Source organism: Tachyglossus aculeatus, chromosome X1, assembly GCF_015852505.1.
Source record: "Tachyglossus aculeatus isolate mTacAcu1 chromosome X1, mTacAcu1.pri, whole genome shotgun sequence".
Taxonomy (NCBI): domain Eukaryota; kingdom Metazoa; phylum Chordata; class Mammalia; order Monotremata; family Tachyglossidae; genus Tachyglossus; species Tachyglossus aculeatus.
The window spans coordinates 126329508-126350746 of record NC_052101.1 but is presented as its reverse complement, the minus strand read 5'-3'; the positions used below and the strand labels follow the sequence as shown (position 1 = coordinate 126350746).

Below are 21239 nucleotides of genomic sequence, written 5' to 3'. Positions count from 1 at the left end.
GTTAAGTGACTTGCCTAAAGTCATACAGCTGATAAGTGGTGGAGCCAGGATTTGAACCCATGACCTCTGACTCCAAAGCCCAGGCTCTTTCCTCTGAACCGCACTGCTTCTCCAGAAAATCTTGCCTTCCTCTTCCTTGCTCAGAAGGACCGGTGACTTCATAATTTAAAGTATTCAGAGAGCCATTTAGGAGGCTTTAAAGGCTTTGCTTTATGGAATCATCTTGTAGGATTTTGCCTGATTAACATTTTTTAGAGCAAAATCTACCAAACAGTCATGGAACCATTACCACCTTTAGTTCTCTGTAACTGCTCTTGGTCAGTTGTCAGTTTTCAACCTATAAAAGCAATCCATATAGAAAAATTAGAAAAGTAATACTGTTCTTTCATTATATGTGGTTTTGCTGACATAGAACACTTGGAATGCATAAATAGGAAGGCATAATGAATCATTTAGAATTAATAGCATTCCTAGTCTGTCTCTTTTAACATTTCTTAAGTTGGTTTCTGTGTGGGAATTATCTTCCTTGGACAAACTTTATTCTTGCTTACCCTTTAACTTTCACAGACTTTAATCTCAGTGCAATAATTATCCTACCGTTTTTCAATACATTTGTTCGCCAAACACTACCAATTATTTTCTCACATTAACAAGACAGTTTATATGCATCTGGAGAACACTAATTCACTTGCAAGAGCCAATCAAACTTCCCTTAATGTCATGAGGCACATTTGTATTATTTTAACATATTTATACCATAATTTCTGTTCTTTTCCATAATGGATAAAGTTGCATTTTGCCATATCATTCTCTTCCAGACTCCCCATATATCTGCTATGACCATGTTCAATATTTTAAACCTTTCTGCAATCACCTCCAGAACACTTTCTTTCTCTTTTCTTTTTTTTTTAACACTAACTTTTGCTTTTCATTTCCCTTTGGTTCCAATGGGATCACTAAAATGCAATTTACAGTTACTGCAAACCCAAGACAGTTCCTTTCACTTTCACGTAGCTGTTTTGGGATTCACAACTTATTACCTCTTCCCCCTCCCCTTCCCCCCATACCAGAGGCTATAGGGAGCTGCCTGAATAAAACATTTGGGGAGAGGTATAGAGCCAGAGAGGAGCTTTGGTGAGGATTGTATGATTTGACTTGACAACAGGAGTATTCCTTAATAAAAATATTGCAACTGACAAACTGATTCCTAGACTTGAAAATATATTAGAAAGTTTGTCCCTGAAAATAACTATGACCTTTCCTGCTTTGGGTATATACTGAGAGAAAATGACTGTTGGACTATACCTCTTAGTAAAAAAAAAAACCCACCAAACCTTGCTGAAAAGCATGAAGTCATTACACGCTTTGTCAGGATCTGCACCGGTACCGTAGAAGTGTGCATTATTTGGAAATAAAAGTATTTTACCACAACGCTGGCTCCCTTCCCCCCACTGCTCCTCAGACTGTAAGTCCCGGGTGCCAGGGACTGTGTCCGATCATTCATTCATTCATTCATTCATTCATTCAATCGCATTTATTGGGTGCTTACTTTGTGCAGAGCACTGTATTAAGCGCTTGGGAAGTACAAATCAACAACATACAGAGATGGTCCCTATCCAACAACTGGCTCACAGTCTAGAATGGGGAGAACACACTGTCTTGTATCTACCCCAATGCTTAGCACAGTGGTTGGCATAAGGACAGCATTTAAAAAGTATCACCACTATTATCATTGTTATTAGAAAGATCTTCACCTCTAAACTTGTGGGATATAATGGAAACCCCTTGAGGGAAGACATTGGGTCTCCTACCTCTATTGTATTGTACTCTCCCAAACACTTAGTACAGTGCTTGGCACACAGTAAGCACTCAGTGAATACCATTGATTGATTTCTGGAAGTCTACAAAATTATGAAACTAGGACTATAAAGCAAGACCATTAGTGGATGGCCTGTTGTCCACCCTGCCCAGTTTTCTGACTCCAACAATAGCAGTCAGTCAGTCAGTTGTATTTATTGAGTGCTTACTGTGTGCAGGGCACTGGACTAAGTCCTTGGGAGAGTACAATTTAACACTAAACAGACAAATTCCCTGCCCACAACAAGCTTACAATCTAGAGGCAACCAGGATAATGGTACCAGGATGCTCAGTGGAACTGAATGGCTGCCTTCCTTGACATTCATCCCAATATTTTGAGGTGGTATATCTGAGATCTCTATTTTTCCCTCTAATAACCATCATAGACCTTACACCCAAGAATCTCTGTAACCTTTCTTGAGCCTTCTACCCTCCTTAACTTTTCCTTCTAAATTCCAAATTTTCTCTTAATTAACTAGGTATGGTCATCTCATCATTTAATTTATACAGTGGGTATTTTCTGCTTGCACGTCTGCCTGTGATAATGAATTTCATACGTTGTGGGCAGGGAACATATCTGCCAGCTCTGTTGTATTGTACTCTTCCAAGCACTTAATACAGTGCTCTGCACATAGTAAGTGCTCAGTAAATATCATTGATGAAATACCATTGATGATATGTGTTTCTTTCACAATGCAATAGGTTGCATTGCAATAGACTATAAGATAGATATAGTCTATTGCATTGCATTGCAATAGAATGCATTGCATTAGGAGGCCTTCCCATACTGAGCCCCCTCCTTCCTCTCCCCCTCTTCCCCCTCCCCATCCCCTTGCCTTACCTCCTTCCCCTCCCCACAGCACCTGTATATATGTATATATGTTTGTATGTATTTATTACTCTATTTATTTATTTATTTCATTTATACATATTTATTCTATTTATTTTATTTTGTTAATATGTTTTGTTTTGTTGTCTGTCTCCCCCTTATAAGACTGTGAGCCCGCTGTTGGGTAGGGACCGTCTCTATCTGTTGCCAACTTGTACTTCCCAAACGCTCAGTACAGTGCTCTGCACACAGTAAGCGCTCAATAAATACAATTGAATGAATGAATGAAGATTTGTACCATGTTTACTGTGAATGATACCCAGCACATATGGATAAATGTGTCCTTAATAGTATATTCACTCATTTATGCTGATTACCGTAGTTGCAAACATATTTATTTCTGTCTTCCCCAATAGAGTGGAATGTTCTAGTGGGCAGGGAACATGTCTCATGCTTATGTTGTACTTTCCCACTTGCTTAGCACAGGGCACTGCACCCAGTGGGCACTCAATAATAATAATAATAATGATAATAATAATAATTGTGGTATTTGTTAAGCGCTTACTGTGTGCCAAGCACTGTACTAAGCACTGGGGTGGATACAAGCAAATCAGGTTGGACACAGTCCCAGTACTACGTGGGGCTCACAGTCTCAATCCACATTTTACAGATGAGGTAACTGAGGCCCAGAGAAATGAAATGACTTGCCCAAGGTCACCCAGCAGACAAGTGTCGGAGTCAGGATTAGAACTCATGACCTTCTTACTCTCAGGCCTGTGCTCTATCCACTACATCATGCTGCCCCTGGTTTAATTGGCCTTCTCCAAGCCTTCATCTTCATCATCTGAGTTACACAGTACAGTACAAAGATCCCAAACTTCCTGACCATCTTCTTTTTCATCTTTCCTCTGGTCCTGGGCCCATTCGAAGTTTTTGATCCTTCATTGTTTCAATCTCCTGCTATAACATCATCGTCATCATCATCCTCATCATCAATGGTAGAATTAATTGAGTGCTGAATGTGTGCAGAGCACCGTACTAAATGCTTGGGAGGGTACAGTACAACCAAATAGGCAGATAAGTTCCCTGCCCACAACATATGAAATTCATTATTGCGGGCAGCCGTGCAAGCAGAAAATATCCACTGGATAAATTAAATGATGAGAAGACCATACTGAGTTCATTAAGAGAAAATTGGGAATTTAGAGGGAAAAATTAGGGCAGGTGGAAGGCTCAAGAAAGGTTACAGAGATTCTTGGGGATGAAGTCTATGTAAGAACATGTTCCCTGCCAACAGCAAGCTTACAGTCTAGAGGGGGAGGTACGTCGGTGGAGAAACCCCCGGGTTTCTGTGTGGCTTACTGCTAGCATTCCCTTTGTAAGCTGACAAAAACTGGGAGCTTGTGAAATACCCCGCAGGTTTTGGGGCCACTGTTAGAGTTAGAGTTCAGAGTCAGAGTTCACCACCCATCCAATGCCTAATCATTATATTCTTTAGACTCTAGACTGTAAGCTCGTTATGGGCAGGGGACATGTCTGCTAAGTCTGTTGTACTGTACTCTCCCAAGCACTTAGTATAGTACTCCACACATACTAAGTGATCAATATGATTTATTTAGGCTTTAAATGATTGCCCCAAAGGACACTGGCATTCACCTATTCCTCTAGTCCAAAGAAAATCTCCTAGGATCATTTGAGAAATATAAACAGAGACCTGTCAATGCGTAAATTCTAGAAAAGGCATTTCGACAAGCCATCAGTTCCAGGGAAAATGCTGGCCCGTGACAGTTTGAAGAAAATAGTCTTGACTCATCCATCACAGAACTAGTATGTATCATTTATGTTCTTCACCTCTGTCACTTACTTTGGATGACTTCTTTCATAGCTATGTATTTGTGTTCATCCTGCTCTCCCTTGAGATTGTGCACTACTCAGTGGCAAGATCTGTGTCTTGCTTCTCCTTTATAATTCTCAGCAGGGCCTAGTGCAGCTACTAAGTTCACCATCAATGCCGATGACTGGCCGTGCGGGCCTCAGCAGGAACCATCTGAACGACAACACAGACCAGACAAAGCCTCGCTATTTGTTTTACATTGACTTACGCAAACAATATGGGTAGAAGCCAAGAGGATTCGGCACTCTACATTTTCATTCATAAAATCATCAGATTAGATATTGCCCAGTGACAGAGACTCTAGTTTCCTTTAGGCATAAGGTGAGCCAAAATAACGGCCTCTTGCAATGAGAAAATCCTGCTTCCCCTGAATTTGGGTAGTTGGGAGCTGGTCACTGGCTCCATAGATGAAAAAATGAACAATGTATCCATTGCTTGGGAGGAGTAAAGAGGGAGAAGGGGTGAAGCTGTGTGGTCTAGTGAAAAGATCCTGGGCCTGAGAGTCAGGCTGTAATCCTAGCTTCGCCTCTTGCCTGCTGCATGACCTTAGGCAAGTTGCTTCACTTCTTTGTGTCTCAGTTTCCTCATCTGTAAAATGGGGATTCAAGAACTTTTCTCCTTCCTCCTTTGACAACAAGCCCCATGAGGGGCAGGGATGGTGCCCAACCTGATTATCTTGTGCTAAGGACCCCAGTGCTTAGTACAGAGCTTAGCATATGGTAAGTGCTTAACAAGTACCATAGTTTTTATTATTAGGATATTTCCTTCATACAGAGTCACCCAGAAAGACCTGAGTTAATGATAGCAATATACCAAGGCATGGTGACGTATACTAATCCAACAAACCAGGATTCATCTGGTTTGCCTTCCTGTCATCACTGCATCCTTGTCGAGGCAAAAAGGATGAACTAAACAGCTTAATAGAATTAATAACATAAAGGTGATATCTAAATACAATAGGCTAAATATTCTGGGCCCTTGGATGAGTTTCAAGAGGCAGTCTGGATTCTGGTGAATTTTTATTCTGATGACTTCATCATCATCATCATCAATCATATTTATTGAGCGCTTACGGTGTGCAGAGCACTGTACTAAGCGCTTGGGAAGTACAAGTTGGCAACATATAGAGACAGTCCCTACTTGACACCTGTCCACATGTTGTCTGTCTCAACCTTCTAGACTGTGAGCCCGTTGTTGGGTAGGGACCATCTCTATATGTTGCCAGCTTGTACTTCCCAAGCTCTTAGTAGAGTGCTCTGCACACAGTAAGCACTCAATAAATACAATCGAATGAATGAATGAATGAATTCCTCTCTTTAAAATCATGGCTCAAAGATACTCATGAACTATTTTATTGGATGGTTATAATTACTGGAAATCTTTCTCACAACCAATTTCTTGACCGGAGGAAAGGGACTAAGAACATTTTTGAGGCAGATCAATCAAACAATCAATCAATCATATTTATTGAGCGCTTACTGTGTGCAGAGCTCTGTACTAAGCACTTGGGAAGTACAAGTTGGCAACACATAGAGACGGTCCCTACCCAACAGTGGGCTCACAGTCTAGAAGGGGGAGACAGAGAACAAAACAAAACATATTAACAAAATAAAATAAATAGAATAGATATGTACAAGTAAAATAAATAAATAGAGTAATAAATACATACAAACATATATACATATATACAGGTGCTGTGGGGAAGGGAAGGAGGTAAGGCGGGGGGGAGAGGGGGAGGAGGGGGAGAAGAAGGAGGGGGTTCAGTCTGGGAAGGCCTCCTGGAGGAGGTGAGCTCTCAGTAGGGCCTTGAAGGGAGGAAGAGAGCTAGCTTGGCGGATGGGCAGAGGGAGGGCATTCCAGGCCAGGGGGATGACGTGGGCCGGGGGTCGATGGCGGGACAGGTGAGAACGAGGCATGGTGAGGAGATTAGCGGCAGAGGAGCGGAGGGTGTGGGCTGGGCTGGAGAAGGAGAGAAGGGAGGTGAGGTAGGAGGGGGCGAGGTGATGGAGAGAGCCTTGAAGCCCAGGGTGAGGAGTTTCTGCCTGATTCGTAGGTTAATTGGTAGCCACTGGAGATTTTTGAGGAGGGGAGTAACATGCCCTGAGCGTTTCTGGACAAAGACAATCCAGGCAGCGGCGTGAAGTATGGATTGAAGTGGGGAGAGACAAGAGGATGGGAGATCGGAGAGGAGGCTGATACAGTAGTCCAGACGGGATAGGATGAGAGCTTGAACGAGCAGGGTAGCTGTTTGGATGGAGAGGAAAGGGCGGATCTTGGCAATGCTGCAGAGCTGAGACCAGCAGGTTTTGGTGACGGCTTGGATGTGAGGGATCTTAATATCATTTGGCTTTTGACCACCCTGTCAACTGTTCCAGTTCCATATTCTCCCAGGTGGTAAAACTAGCATATCCCAAACTGCTACCCAAACCCATAGCTAGCTTAGCATCAAGCTCTTAGAGAATACCGTCCCATAGAGCTAATCTTGTACCAACATAAAAGCAGTTTATAATAATGGTGGTATTTGTTGAGCACTTACTGTGTGCCAAGTGTTTGTATATGGTGCTTTTAATAATAATGATGGCATTTGTTAAACACTTACTATGTGCAAAGCACTGTTCTAAGCTCTGGGGGGATACAAGGTGATCAGGTTGTCCTGTGGACTTAGAAACAGCTTTGTAGCCACTACTGTATTCTCACAGAAACCCCTAAATCTTCGCATTTCTTCAATCAATCCATCAATGGCATTTATTGATTGCCTACTTTGTGCAAAACACTCTACTAAACACTTGGGAGGGTACACTAGAATTAGGAGACCTGATCTCTACTTTTAAGGATTTTATGTTCTAGTAAAGAAGACAGATACAAAATAATTTGCAGGTAGTTGAAAAAAGAGAATTCCTAACTTGATGATCAATCAATCAGCAATATTTATTAAGCACTTTCTCTGGTTAGAGAACTGTACTAAGTGCTTGGGAGAGTACAGTAGAGTTGTTAGGCATGCTCCATGCCCTCTAGGAGTTTACAATCTAGTAGTTACTTCTTTTCGTTTTTCACAGGCATGATCTTTCATCCGGTCTGGCTAGTTGTATAGTCATAATGAGTGTATTCAATGACTTTCTGCCCAACACCCTCAAGTTCATTCTGAAGTGAAGATATTTGATTCTCGGTAGATATAATTAAATCATCCTTTCCCTATCCACTAAATAGATTTCTTGGGACTAATTCATTTTAATTCCAAAGGTTTGACTTTGGGGGTGTAAACATCAGGTGACAGACTATTTATATCATTTGATCCTTCATTACATATACTTGTCCTCTGTACTCAAGGAAGAGGTCACCGAATTCAGTGATGTGCATGCTTGTGGCCGAAAAGGTCAATGTAGGAACCACGGTTCCTACTGCACTGTACATACGCACAGACCTGTCCTTTTCTGCATTCATTGTTTGCAGTTACCTTTCTTTGTGGCATTTCTTAAGCACTTACTATGTGCCAGGCACTATACAAAGCATTGAGATAGATAGAGATAGGCAGGTTAGAAACAGCCCATGTTCCACAAAGGACTCACAGTATTAGTCCCCATTTTACAGATGAGATAACCGAGGCATAGGGAAGTTAAGTGACAAGGTCACACAGCAGGCAACTGGCAGAGCTGGCATTAGAACCCAGATCCCTCGGACTCCCAGGGCCACATGTTATACACTAAGCCACGCTGGCACTCTTTATGAAGTTTCTGCTTGTAAAGAGCTGCTCCTTTCTTGATCGCAGTGTGCAATGCTAGTCTCTCCTCAGCAGTTGACTCCCCTCCAGGATACATCATGGTCTGTGGCTTTGTTTAACCGTGTCCCTAAAATATTTCTTCTATCCTCTTTTCTCTTGGTTTCCCAACTTCAGCTCTCCATAAGGTAGCTGTTTAGGTATCTTAGGCCTCTCATTCTCCTCACGTGCCCCATGCAGCACAGCTGTGTTGTAGTGAGCCTAGCTTTAAAGCTAGGAGAACGACTTTATTTGGGATCTTGTCTTGCCATCTGATAGAGAGCCTGGCCCGAAAGTGACACTGGAGGAACAGGTCACGAAGCTGGATGTGGCACCTGGGTGGCGTCCAGGTCTCCCAGCTGTAGAGAAGGTTGGACAACACTCCAGCTCTGTTGACCTCTGGTTTGGTCTGCTGCCACACTCTATCTCCCAAACCCGTTGAGGGCAGGGAAAGTGACTGTTACATTGTTATATTGTGCTTTCTCAAATACACTGTTCTGTGCACAGTAAGCTCTCAGTAAATACCATTGACTGACTGGCTGATGTGCTGGCTTTCATAACTGGGTTTTCTACTTCCCTGCCTATCATTGCTCAGAGAGCTGCCTAGGTCACAGCATTCTGTGACAGTTTTTAGTTGTGTTGTCAATTTAGTTTTTTGGATGCATGTATGGCTTCTCTGGTGCAGGTTGATACATCACAATAATTGTGGTATTTGTTAAACATTTACCATAGGTCAAGGGTTCCACAACGGTTTGTCGAACATTGCTTTACAAAATGTTAATGAAGCCTAATCCTTCAAGTGCTTTATAGATTCGCCCAAATGGATCTCAGCAAACTCAATTATGAAGTCGCTGGAGTTTCTGAGCTGGGGGAAGGGGAGGGCAGTGCCAGGGAAGAGAGAGGTGGATCTTTGAGCAGAAAATCATGGGATGCGGTCCAGGACCCAGGCAGAGGAAGGTCTCTTTTCTCTGCCTTTCAGAGAAGTCCGGCAGCCCAAGTGGGGCAACGTGGAGGCTGCTGTTTGTGGGTTGGGATGGGAATCTGGAGGAAGAGCTTGAGATTGGGTGGAGATGGGGAAACTGGTAATGGGACAAGCAGGCAGAGAAGAGACTTTATGAATACGTAAATTATAATCACCTCACATTTTCAAGGATTTGGGAATTAATGAATAGGAAGCAGCCTGCTTTTGAATCAGTCTTTCATCTTTTTCTGAAGCACGAGTCAGTCAATTATCACTTTGTGCTGATAATTGTCCCGGGTGCTGGAAAAGATTGTAACATCCTATTTAAACAGTATGAATTAAGGTAATCCTTTTTTTTTCAGATCTACTCATTATTCTGACCAACCACTACTATGCCTGATCTTGATTTGTATTTTAAGTCAATTCAATCAATAAATCAATTAATTGTAATTTTTGAGAGCTTACTGTGTCCAGAGCACTTTAAGAGCTTAGGAGAGTACAGTATAACACAAGTTGGTTGACACATTCCATGTCCACAATGACCTTACAGTCTAAGTAGGGGAGAAAGACATCAATATTAATAAATATATTATGGATATGTACATAAATGCTGTGGGACTGAGGGAAGAGTGAATAAAAGATGCAAAGGGCAACGCAGAAGGATATGAGGATTAGGTTGGGGAAGGCCTCTTGGAGGAGATGTGATTTTATTAAAGCTTTGAGGCGGAGAGAGTGATTATCAAGTATGAAGGGGGAGGTCATTCCAAGCCAGAGGCAAGAGAGGGGTTCGAGCAAGAAAGATGAAATCGAGGTACAGTGAGTAGCTTGGCGTTAGAGGAGCAAAGTGAGTGTGCTGAGATGTAGTAGGAAACGAGTGAAGTAAGAGCACTTAGAACAGTGCTCAGTGCTTAGAATAGTGCTTGGCACATGGTAAGCACTTAACAAATACCATCATTATTATCATTATTATTATATGGGGGGCAAGGTGATAGAGTGCTTTACATTGAATGGTAAGGAATTTCTGTTTAACGAGGTGGATGGGCAACCACTGGTGATTCTTGAGGAATGGGGAAAATGGACTAGACGATTTTGTAGAAAAATGATCAGGGCAGCAGAGTGAAGTATGGACTGAAGTGGGGATAAACAGCAGGCAGGGAAGTCAGCAAGAAGGCTGATGCAAGTAATCAAGGTGGGATAAGATAAGTGCTTGGATCAACATCGTAGCAATTTGGATGAAGAGGAAAAGGTGAATTTTAGAAATGTTGTGAAGGTAAAACAGACAAGATTTGGTGGCATTTAATATGTGGGTTGAATGAGAGAAATGAGTCAAGAATAATATCAAGGTTATGGGTTTGTGAGATCGGGAGGATGGTGGCACTGTCTACAGTGATGGGAAGATCAGTGGGAGGACAGGGTTTGGGTTTGAAGAACAGGAGTCCTGTTTTGGAAATGCTAAGTTTGAAGTGTCAACAGGACATCCAGGTAGAAATGTCATGAAGGCAGGAGGAAATCTGAGACTGCAGCAAATGGTGAGAGATCAGAGCTGGAGAGGGAGATTTGGGAAACAGCCACATAGAAGTGGTAGTTGAAATCAGGAGAGGGATTTTCTTTTCCAAGAGAGTGGGTGTAGAGGAAGAAAAGACGGGAACCCAGAACTGAGCCTTAAAGGACTCCCACAGTTAGGGGATGGGAGGCAGAGGAGAAGCCCATGAAAGAAACTGAGAATGAGTGGCCAGAGACAGATAGGCGGAGAACCAGGAGAGGACAGTGTCAGTGAAGTTGAGGTTGGATAATGTTTCCAGGAGAAAGGGTTGGTCAAGTGTTGAACACAGATGACAGGTTGAGGAGTACTAGGACCGAGTAGAGGTCACTGTTAGATTTGTCGAGAAGGAGATCATTAGGGTGACCTTTGAGAGGGAAGTTTTTGTGGATGGAAGGAAGCAAAAGCCAGTTGGAGGAGGGGGTCAAAGAGAGAATAGGAGGAGAGAAGGTGGAGACAGCAGGTGTGGACAACTCATACAAGATGTTTGTAGAGGAATAGTAGGAGGGAGTTGAGGCAATAACTGGAGAGAGCTATGGGTTAGGATGGGAACAAGCCATTGAAAAGTGAGCAATTGAAGATGGCATTCAGGGATAGCAGCAGGGAGGGGGCAAATGTTTTGCTAAAATGTAAAAAGGATGGAATCAGAGGCATAGGTGGAAGGGGTGGATTTTGAGAGGAGGTGGGAGATCTCTTGAGATACTGCTGCAAAAGATGGGAGAATCGTAAGGGACAGGAGGAAGGAGGGCCTGGAGAGGAGCAGGTGAGATTTTAGGAAGATCAATCAATCAATCAATCATATTTATTGAGCGCTTACTGTGTGCAGAGCACTGTACTAAGCGCTTGGGAAGTACAAGTTGGCAACACATAGAGACAGTCCCTACCCAACAGTGGGCTCACAGTCTAAAAGGGGGAGACAGAGAACAAAACCAAACATACTAACAAAATAAAATAAATAGAATAGATATGTACAAGTAAAATAAATAGAGTAATAAATATGTACAAACATATATACATATATACAGGTGCTGTGGGGAAGGGAAGGAGGTAAGATGGGGGGATGGAGAGGTGGATGAGGGGGAGAGGAAGGAAGGGGCTCAGTCTGGGAAGGCCTCATGGAGGAGGTGAGCTCTCAGTAGGGCCTTGAAGGGAGGAAGAGAGCTAGCTTGGCAGATGGGCAGAGGGAGGGCATTCCAGGCCCAGGGGATGACGTGGGCCGGGGGTCGATGGTCGATTCTCTCTGCCCCAGTAACCACATCTGTAAAATGGGAATTAAGAGTGGGAGCCCCATATGGGACAACCTGATTACCTTATATCTATCCCAATGCTTAGAACAGTGCTTTGATGCTATTGATGCCTGTCTACTTGTTTTGTTTTGTTGTCTGTCTCCCCCTTCTAGACTGTGAGCCTGTTGCTGAGTAGGAATTGTCTCTATCTGTTCATTCATTCATTCAATCATATTTATTGAGCACTTACTGTGTGCAGAGGACTGTACTAAGTGCTTGGGAAGTACAAGTTGGCAACATATAGAGATGGTCCCTACCCAACAGTGGGCTCACAGTCTAGAAGGGGGAGACAGACAACAAAACAAAGCATATTAACAAAATAAAATAAATAAAATAGCAAATAGGTACAGGTAAAATTAATAGAGTAATAAATATGTACAAACATATATACAGGTGCTGTGGGGAGGGGAAAGAGGTAGGGCGGCGAGGATGGGGAGGGGGGAGGGGGAGAGCAAGGAGGGGGCTCAGTCTGGGAAGGCCTCCTGGAGGTGGTGAGCTCTCAGTAGGGCTTTGAAGGGAGGAAGGGAGCTATCTTGGTGGATGTGCGGAGGGAGGGCATTCCAGGCCAGGGGGATGATGTGGGCCAGGGGTCGACGGCAGGACAGGCGAGAACGAGGTCCATTGAGGTTAGTGGCAGAGGGGCGGAGGGTGCAGGCTGGGCTGCAGAAGGAAAGAAGGGAGGTGAAGTAGGAGGGGCTGAGGTGATGGAGAGCCTTGAAGCCGAGAGTGAAGAGTTTTTGTCTGATGCGTAGGTTGATTGGTAGCCACTGGAGATTTTTGAGGAGGGGAGTAGCATGTCCAGAGAATTTTTGCACAAAGATGATCTGGGCAGCAGCATGAAGTATAGATTGAAGTGGGGAGAGACAGGAGGATGGGAGATCAGAGAGGAGGCTGATGCAGTAATCCAGTCAGGATCTGTGGCCGAATTGTACTTTCCAAGCACTTAGTACAGTGCTCTGCACACAGTAAGTGCTCAATAAATATAATTGAATGAATTGAATGAATGAATGAACATAGTGAGTACTTAACAAACACTATAATTATTAATTATTATTATTATTATTACTTCAGTTTTGTGGGCCTCAATTACCTCATCTGTAAAACAGGGATTGAGACTCTGGGCCCAACATGGGAAAGGACCTGAGTCCAACCCGATTTGCTTGTATCCACCCCAGTGCTTAGTACAGTGCCTGGCACATAATCTGTGCTTAACAAATACCATAATTATTAGTGCTTAGTACAGTGCTTTGCACGCAGTAAGCTCTCAATAAATACGATTGAATGACTGAATGAACTCAGTAAGTGCTCATTAAATACTACAGATTTAATGATTGATGTGAGTGGCCATAATACTTTCAGCAGCCAGCTGGAGAGAATTGAAGGCCGGGTGGGTGGAGGAAAGGTGTGGAAGTGTTAGTTTGGGATTTTTTCCCAGATATCTCCATGCCCTTCCCCCTCAGTGTAACAACCCAGGCTGCAGACTTCGCTCCTCTAATGCTAACCTTCTCACTGTACGCTGAAGAGAAGCCGCGTGGCTCAGTGTAAAGAGCCCGGACTTGGGAGTCAGAGGTCATGGGTTCTAATCCCAGCTCTGCCACATGTCTGCTCTGTGAGTTTGGGCAAGTCACTTAATTTCTCTGAGCCTCACTTACCTCATTTGGAAAATGGGGATTATGACTGTGAGCTTAGTACATACAAGCTCTTAGTATAGTGCTCTGCACACAGTAAGCACTCAATAAATACGATTGAATGAATGTGAGCCCCAAGTGGGACAACCTGATCACCTTGTATCTCTCCCAGTGCTTAGAACAGTGCTTTGCTTAACAAATGCCATTATTATTATTATTACATCTGTCTATCTCACCGCCAATCTCTCGCCCACATCCTACCTCTGGCCTGGAATACCCTCCCTTCTCATATCTCCCCATATCAAAACTTTATTGAATGCACATCACCTCCAAGAAGCCCTCCCTCACTAAGCCCTCCTCTCCTCTTCTCCCACTCCCTTTTATGCCACTGTTACTTGCTCCTTCATTCATCCTCCCTCCCATTCCCACAGCACATATGTGTATATCTGTATATATCTACGATGTATTTATTTAATCTATTTATTTATTTGTTTACATTAATGCCTGTCTCCCCTTCTAGACGTGTGCTTACTGTGGGCAGGAATGTGTTTGTTATTATATTGTAATTATAATAATAATAATGGCATTTAAGTGCTTACTATGTGCAAAGCACTGTTCTAAGCACTGGGGAGGATACAAGGTGATCAGGTTGCCCCACTTGGGGCTCATAATCTTAATCCCCATTTTACAGATGAGGTAACTGAGGCACAGAGAAGTTAAGTGACTTGCCCAAAGTCACACAGCTGACAATTGGCAGACACAGGATTTGAACCCATGACCTCTGACTCCCAAGCCCGTGTTCTTTCCACCGAGCCACGCTGCTTCCCAAGTACATATTTATTACTCTATTTATTTATTTATTTATTTATTTATTTATTTTGCTTGTACATTTCTATCCTATTTATTTTATTTTGTTGGTATGTTTGGTTCTGTTCTCTGTCTCCCCCTTTTAGACTATGAGCCCACTGTTGGGTAGGGACTGTCTCTATGTGTTGCCAATTTGTACTTCCCAAGCGCTTAGTGCAGTGCTCTGCACATAGTAAGCGCTCAATAAATACGATTGATTGATTGATTGATTGATTGATTGCTTTGTACAGTGCTTTCCACACAGTAAGCACTCAATAAATACGACTGAACAAATGAATGAACCAATTGTGTATCCGATCCTCTACCCCAGGGGCAATGCAATTTCCATGATTATGCACCATCCCTGTTCCTCCCAGAACTCTGACTCAACTGTTATTTATGAACAGAGACATCTTTATTTACATCCCAGGAAGTTCTAAGAAAAAAACCCAAAATAACTTTCAAAAAGTTTGAGAGAATTAATTAATACCTCCAATGTTCCTTCTCAATTGTAAACCAGATTACCAAATTGACTGTGTCTCTGTATAGCCGGAGGTGTTGGATGCTAAAAACCTTGCTGCTGGTGGGAATAATAATAATAATAATAATACTTAATAATTATTATTGTACTTGTTAAGCGCTTACTATGTGCCAAGCACTGTTCTAAGCAGTGGAGTAGATACAAGTTAATCAGGTTGGACACAGTCCCTGTCCCACATCATCATCATCATCATCATCATCAATCGTATTTATTGAGCGCTTACTATGTGCAGAGCACTGTACTAAGCGCTTGGGAAGTACAAATTGGCAACATATAGAGACAGTCCCTACCCAACAGTGGGCTCACAGTCTAAAAGGGGGAGACAGAGAACAAAACCAAACATACTAACAAAATAAAATCCCCATTTTACAGATGAGGTAACTCAGGCCCAGAGAAGTGTAGAGACTTGCCTGAGGTCACACAGCAGACATGTGGCGGTGCCAGTATTAGAACCCGGGTCCTTCTGACTTCCAGGCCTGTGCTGTATCCACTAACTTTAGAATTTTGGACAGTGAAATGTAGCATCCAGCCTCCGGCCTATACAGAGGAATATATATCTTAAGGATTCACTACCACCACCTCAATTATTTCCAGGTGCTGTGAGGTAAGCTTCAGTGGGTAGGGGCCCACTCTAGGGAAATCACCCTGAAAATCAAAGAAACTATCCTCCCGATAACTTTTTCAAGTTCAATGTACAATAAAGCCCTGCTACCATCCTCCACCTCTTCTGATGCTACGTACCACCTAACAGCCCTTCTCCAAGGAGAGCGGGGCTCTGGTGGGGGAGAAGATGCAAGCAGAAACAAGTCCCCTTCCTGCAAGAAGAGTAGAAAAATAATTTACCTTTTGAAGAAATTATCAGATGGGTGGGGTCTTGGCATTTCAGGGTGCTTATTGAACCAGCAGAAAGGGGTGAGGGAGGAGGAACTCGTGAGAACAGAACCACCTCTAATCAACCTCCCCAGGGAGAGGGAGCCACCCTGGTAGGTGCCCAGCTGGGTGAGAGGCCGTAGGATGGCATTCATTCACTCATTCACTCAATCATATTTATTGAGCGCTTACTGTGTGCAGAGCACTGTACTAAATGCTTGGGAGAGTACAATACAACAATAAACAGACATATTTCCTTCCCACAATGAGCCTACAGTCCAGAGAGGGAGACAGGCATTAATATAAAAAAATTAATTGCAGATATGTACATAAATTTTGTGGGGCGGGGAGGAGGGGAAAAACAAAGGGAGAAAGTCAGGGAGACTCAGAAGGGAATGGGAGAAGAGGAAAGGAGGGCTTCGTCAGGGAAGGCCTCACGGAGGAGGTGTGCCTTCAATAATAATAATAACTATTATTATGGTACTTGTTAAGTGTTTACTATGTGCCAAGCACTGTTCTAAGTGCTAGGGTGGATACAAGTTAGTCAGGTTCGATACAGTCCCTGTCCCACATAGGGCTCACACTATTAATCCCCATTTTACAGCTAATAATAATTATGGTATTTGTATAGCACTTACTATGTGCCAAGCACTGTTCTAAGCACTGGGATAGATACAAGGTAATCAGGTTGTCCCACGTGGGGCTCACAGTCTTAATCCTCATTTTACAGATGAGGTAACTGAGGCACAGAGAAGTTAAGCGGCTTGCCCAAGGTCACACAGCAGACAAGGGGCGGAGCTGAGATTAGAACCCACATCCTCTGACTCTAAAGCCCGTGTTCTTGCCACTAAGCCACACTAATCCTCATTTTACAGATGAGGTAACTGAGGCCCAGAGAAGTGAAGTAACTTGCCCAAGGTCACACAGCAGACATGTGGTGGAGACGAGATTAGAACCCATGGCCTTCTGACTTCCAGGCCCGGGCTCTAGCCACTACACCATGCTGCTTTGAAGGGGGTAGAGAGGAATTGTCTGGAAGATTTGAGGATGGAGGGCCTTCCAGGCCAGAGGCAGGGGGTGGGCTAGGGGTCGGCAGCGAGACAGGCAAGAAGGAGACACAGTGACCAGTCCCTATCACTGCCTCCCTCCCTGGATTCTTGCCCTACCTTCCTGCTCCCACTTCTTCCCTCTTCCTCCAACTCTGTGTCACACAGAGTATACTGGCAACAACTAGAGAGGTAGGGGATGCATTGCCCCGGAACATGGGAGGGGGGAAACAAACCCCAATTACACTGTTGCCTGCTGAACATTTTAGGGACACCAAGATCAATTAATAAATCAGTGGTATTCAGTGAACACTTAGTGCTTGGGAAATGCCGTTGGGGGTGGAGGCGGGGAGGAGTGGGATTGCTAGCTAAAGGAGAGAGAAGCAAGGATCAAGTCCCTGGATTTTTTTTGGACCTCAGTTTCCTCAAGAAAACAAAACTATTGGTAAAGCAGTCACTAAGTTTCATATCAATCAATGGTATTTACTGAGGGCTTACTGTGTGCAGGGCACTATATAAGTGTTTGGGAAAGTACAGTACAATAAAAGGGAACAACTCATCCATTCATCAGTCGTATTTATTGAGTGCTTACTTGTGGGCAGAGAACTGTACTAAATGCTTGGAAAGTACAATTCAGCAATAGAGACAATCTATTTGTAGAAGCAAGAATTGGCTTAAAATACAAATCCTATTCATTAATTCCCAAATACTTGAAAATTTCAGCACAAATTGATCCGGACTGACTCATCTTGCCACTGGAGAAAGGGAGACTGTAAATTTGCCCTCCCTCCTCAAATCTGACAGACAATTCCTCTCCCCCACTTCAAAGCTTTTTTGAAGGCACATCTCCTCCAAGAGGCCTTCCCTGACTAAGCCCTCCTTTCCTCTTCTCCAACTCCCTTCTGCCTCTCCCTTTGTTCTTCCCCTCCTCCCAGCACCACAACATTTCCGTTCGTATCTGCAATTTATTTATTTATATTAATGTCCGTCTCCCCCCCTTCTAGACTGTAAGCTCATTGTGGGCAGGAAAGGTGTCTGTTATGGGGCAGGGGCGGTGGGGCACAAGGGATTGTGTCATATGACTGGGAGAGGTGGAGACCATGCCATGTAGAATTCAACCCCCCTGCCTCAAGGTTGATAGAATTGATAGGAAGCCCAGAAAACCTCTGAAGCCAACAACACAGGTGTGATTGTCATGCACATTACACCTCTGACACAGCACTAGATCAAGCAATGCACTAAGCACTGGGTCAGATACAAGATAATCACTTCAGACACAGTACCTGCCCCATACTGAGCTCACAATCTAAAGGGAAGGGAGAAGGGATATTTAATCCCCATTTTACAGATGAGGAAACAGGCTCAAAGAAGTGAAGTGACTTGTCTAAGGTCACACAGCAAGCAAGTGGCAGAGCTGGGATGAGAACCAGCGTAGCTCAGTGGAAAGAGCACGGGCTTTGGAGTCAGAGGTCATGGGTTCAAATCTTGGCTCCACCAATTGTCAGCTGTGTGACTTTGGGCAAGTCACTTAATTTCTCTGGGCCTCAGTTACCTCATCTGTAAAATGGGATTAAGACTGTGAGCCCCCCATGGGACAACCTGATCACCTTGTAACCTCCCCAGCACTTAGAACAGTGCTTTGCACATAGTAAGCGCTTAATAAATGCCATCATCATCATCAACCCAGGTCCTCTGACTTTCAGGACCATGCTCTTTTCACTAGGGCATACTACTTCTCTTCATCACCTCAGTTTTCTTCAGATTTACTGTCAATCCCTACTGCCTGGCTGATTTGACAAAGCTACCAGCCATGCCCTCATGAAGGTGTTTCAGAGTGCTAATGCACTTTTTTATTATCATCTTTATTATTATTAATAATAATAATAATAAAGACATTTGCTAAGCACTACAACCACTGTTCTGAGTGCTGGGAAAGATATAGAATAGTGAGATAGACAAAGTCGACATCCCACATGGGGCTTATATTGTAAGTATAGTAAGTATAGTGGTTTTATTAAGCACTTACTGTGTGGCAAACACTGTTCTTAACTCTGAGGTAGATACAAGTTAATCAGGTTAAAAACAGTCTCTGTACAACATGGGGGTACAGTTTACAGTGCTCTGCACACAGTAAGCGCTCAATAAATAAGATTGAATGAATATTGAATCCCCTTTCTACAGATAAGGAAGTTTAGGCATGGAAAAGTCATGTGACTTTCCCAAGGTCACACAGCAGACAACTGGCAGCTCCAGGATTAATAATGGCATTTATTAAGCGCTTACGATGTGCAAAGCACTGTTCTAAGCACTGGGGGGATACAAGGTGATCAGGTTGTCCCACGTGGGGCTCACAGTCTTTATCCCATTTTACAGATGAGGTAACTGAGGCACAGAGAAGTTAAGTGGCTTGCCCAAGGTCCCACAGCTGACAAGTGGCAGAGCCGGAATTCGAACCCATGACCTCTGACTCCAAAGCCCGTGCTCTTTCCACTGAGCCACGCTGCTTCTCCAATGGGGATTTGACACCTGTTCTCCCTCCTGCTTAAACTGAAGCCCCATGGGGGACAGGGACTGTGTCTGACTTGATTGATTAACTTGTATCTACTCTGGCACTTAGTACAGTGTTCAGCACATAGTGAGTGCTTACCAAATACCATAAAAATGGAGGAGATTAGGTATTTTATCTCCATTTTACAAGTGAGGAGACTGAGACATGAAATGCTAAAAGATTTATTTGAGGTCAGGCAGCATACAGGAGGCACAGCTGGGTTTAGAACCCAGGTCTCTTGACTCTCAGTTCTGTCTCTTTTAGGGCCCCCCAAAAATACTAATCAATTACCAGAGTCCAGATCATCATCATCATCATCATCAATCATATTTATTGAGCGCTTACTGTGTGCAGAGCACTGTACTAAGCACTTGGGAAGTACAAATTGGCAACATATAGAGACAGTCCCTACCCAACAGTGGGCTCACAGTCTATTCTATTGAAGCTGTCTGTTGAAGGTTTATGCCAATGTTAGGGAGGACGCAACATGACTCCTTCTGCATGTTCCCCATCCCCAAGCTATACCCAGTGATATAATGATAATAATTATGGTATTTGTTAAGCGCTTTCCAAATATGCCAAACACTGTTCTAAGCACTGCGGTAGGTACAAGTTAATCAGGTTGGACACAGTCCCTGTCCCACTTGGGGCTCCCACTACTAATCCCCAGTTTACGCACGAGGTTACTATGTGCAAAGCACTAAGCCACGCTGCTTCTCCGCATAATAGTGACACCTGTAATGTGAATACTGTAGAATTTATTGTCTGAGTCCCCTGCAGACCCTTGTTCCCCAGCAAAGCCTCACTGTCCACCGAAAGTCCCAAAAACCAAGAGACCCAAGACCCTGGCACCCAGACCTCAGTGTTCAGATTCTGGCTCAGAAAACTCTGGGGGCAAGACATCTGTTCTGCTCCTAAATTCCCATTTTATCCCCCACGGTTCATGTAGAGTGATGTGGGTCACTTCCTTCTCCACCAACACTGTCCACTATGCAGGCTTGGGATACTCTCACGTGCGAAGCAGCATGGCAAGGTGGATAGAGCACAAGCCTAGGAATCAGATGGTCATGAGTTCTAATGAGCTCTGCTATTTGATGTTGATGATGATGATGGCTTCAACTATCATCTCTATGCTGATGACACCCAAATCTACATCTCTTCCCCTGCTCTCTCTCCCTCCCTTCAGGCTCGAGTCTCCTCCTGCCTTCAGGACATCTCCATCTGGATGTCTGCCCACCATCTAAAACTCAATATGTCCAAGACTGAACTTCTTATCTTCTCTCCCAAGCCCTGCCCTCTCCCTGACTTTCCCGTCACTGTAAATGGCACTACCATCCTTCCCATCTCACAAGCCCTCAACTTTGGTGTCATCCTCGACTCCACTCTCTCGTTCACCCCTCACATCCAATCCATCACCAAAACCTGATGGTCTCACCTCCGCAATATCGCCAGGATCCGCTCTCTCCTCTCCATCCAAACCGCTACCTTGCTGGTTCAATCTCTCATCTTATCCTGACTGGATTACTGCATCAGCCTCCTCTCTGATCTCCCATCCTCCTGTCTCTCCCCACTTCTGTCTATATGTCACGCTGCTGCCCGGATCATCTCTGTGCAGAAACGCTCTGGGCATGTTACTCCC

The 21239-nt window shown here is 43.8% G+C and overlaps 1 protein-coding gene across 1 annotated transcript in view; it reads right to left on the bottom strand.

Moving 5' to 3' along the window:
* Nucleotides 1-21239, bottom strand: part of LOC119919706 (E3 SUMO-protein ligase PIAS3-like) — a 545060-nt gene that overhangs the window by 270131 nt on the left and 253690 nt on the right. The window lies entirely within an intron of this gene.